Source organism: Acomys russatus, chromosome 32, assembly GCF_903995435.1.
Source record: "Acomys russatus chromosome 32, mAcoRus1.1, whole genome shotgun sequence".
NCBI classification, from domain to species: domain Eukaryota; kingdom Metazoa; phylum Chordata; class Mammalia; order Rodentia; family Muridae; genus Acomys; species Acomys russatus.
Genome location: NC_067168.1, coordinates 12270384 through 12272890, shown reverse-complemented (window position 1 = coordinate 12272890; position 2507 = coordinate 12270384). Strand labels below are relative to the sequence as shown.

The window sequence follows — 2507 nt, the reverse complement described above, 5'->3', positions numbered from 1 at the left end:
GATGCAAGGATGGATCAATATACACATAAATTTATCATGTAATCTGGAGCATAATTCAGTAATTGACTACTTGCCTGTCATTCACAAGACTCTGAATCCAAATCCTAGTATTAAGTAACATAAATCTATAAACATAGTGGGCAATATTAACAGAATGAAGGACAAAAACTACCATTCAGTTATCTTGAATAATGAACACAAGGAATATGACCAAATTCAACATCCCTTCAGGGCAACAAATCTCAAAACATTAAAGACTGACAAAAAGATGTACATTCACAGGATAATGGTAGCCACATGTAAGGCATCCACGGCTCACATCATAATGGAGAAGGGTTGATATTCATCCCTCTAGAACCACATAGATAGTGATGCCCACTGTTGATTCTACTCAGCACTCTACCAGAAGTTCCAGCCAGAGCACATATCCCAAAAATGAAATCAAGATGGTTTATTTTAGAAAAGAGAAATAAAATAAAATAGTCTCTTTGCTGAAAACATAATCTTATAGACAGGAGTCTCCAAATATTAAAAAAAAAAATCTGATAAAGCTAAGAATAGAGCTAAATTGCAGGGTATAAAATCAACTGACAAAAACTTTTATTTCCACGCACTACCATTAACTGTATGAAAAAGGAGGTAGTGGCAGTGAAACGGCACAGAAGGTAAAAGAGCATGTAGCGCAGGCCTGACCAACCATGGTTCCCAAACCCAAGGGAAGAGAAAGAATCAGTTCCTGAGGGTGGTCCTCCAATCTTACAAAACTCAATCACTGAGGAGGGGGCACATTCGGAGACAGTTGTAACATAAGATTGTATGGCTATCTTTTTTTTCTTTTTCCTATTTGAATTTATAGTCTTTGTGGGGGGAAAAAATCTTCACAGAAATTTGGTTTAGCTCTCAGCAGCCCATTCCTGATCTCTGAGGAAACTTGTGTTCTTTGGAGCAAACTGATCTTCTGGGCAAGGGACACTTTTAGAGAGTTCCACTTTTTCCCTTCTCTCTTAGGCTTCTTCTCATAGGCTGGATTCTCTTTTATAGAAGCATAAGCTTTCTTAGGTATCTCCTATCATGTCTGGAGTTGCACTGTTTTTATGTACTGAGAAAACAGTTTCTCATATGCATCTTCATCTTCTTCCTTTAGGTAACACATATAGTCTGCAACATGCTGACCCCTGATGTGCTTCCAATGTACTTCTGCATTGAGCTTGCTCTCATAGCCATAACCAGGTACTGTAAGGGATGGACAACTCTCCATTCACAGCTTCCTTCAGGACACCACAAAATTTATTGTCAAGTGTTGTTTGGGCCAGACCTGCATAAAAATAGCAAATGAAAGAACGAGAGTTCATGTGAAAGTCAGTCCCCACTCTCCACTCACCTGTGGAGAGTGTCCTGTCCATTGGCTAGATCTGGGTCAGGGTTCAATGTTTACTGCACATATAGTCCTTGGCTGGTGCCGTAGTTTGAGCAGGACCCCTATCCCCAGATGGTGGCACTCAGAGGAAGGATAGCAGGCTACCAAGAAGAGACTTGATAGCCTATGAGCATATACAGGGGCAAGAGGTCCCCCTCAGTCACAGTCATAGAGGAGGGGAGTAGGCTGAAAGCAGGAGGGAGGGAGGAATGGGAGGATACAAGGTATGGGATAACTATTGAGATGTAATATGAATGAATTAATTAAAAAACAAAATATATCAAATTCATATATGAGATGTTAAAAAAAACAAATTTCATATATAGGATGTTAAAGAAAAAAGAAAGAAAGAAAGAAAGAAAGAAAGAAAGAAAGAAAGAAAGAAAGAAAGAAAGAAAAAAGAAAGAAAGATAGATAGATAGATCCGGGATGACCATCAACGCTTTCCACATTGTGTTCATTTCCATGTACCTCCACTTGGCCCTCATAGATTTTGTCCACGCCAAATCTACTGAGAAGCCCAGGAGCCAGCAGGAGGCCAGTACAATAGGTTGGCTGCAGCATAACTTGTCAGGCCAAATTTCACACCATATTTTGTTTATTCACATGTATATGCTGTGTAGACTATCATATACCCTTCCATATGCAATCTAGCAGATGGTATCTCAGCTGGTTACATGAACTATCATCCTGTATTTGAGTATGTCATACTCACTTTTGTCTGCATCACCAATTGTTTCTGAGCATAGTAGTCAGTTTTACCACCTCGCTGCCTTCTCAATCTCACTTGTTATCTCTTAAAGTAGGCCTTATTCTTGACATCCGTCACAAACCCTGTCCTGTGGAACATGAATTCTGTCTTTCCCTTTAAATTGGGGGTGGGGGGGGGAGGAGAATAGGAATGTTCAGAGAACACTGGACATGAATAAGTTAACACTGAGCATTTATAGCTTGGGATTGGCAGTTCAGACTCTAGGGCAGAGAAACAGTGGCATTCTTGCCAAGACCATGAACCAGCTGTAACAAACTAGGACAGCATGGGCATCTTAGAACCATGGGCATTTTATCTCTCATGATATGGAGGCCAGGG

General features: G+C 40.2%; 1 pseudogene; it reads right to left on the bottom strand.

The window, feature by feature from the left end:
- Positions 1–893: 893 nt before the first annotated feature.
- Positions 894–2267, bottom strand: LOC127184323 (60S ribosomal protein L5-like; annotated as a pseudogene).
- Positions 2268–2507: the final 240 nt, after the last annotated feature.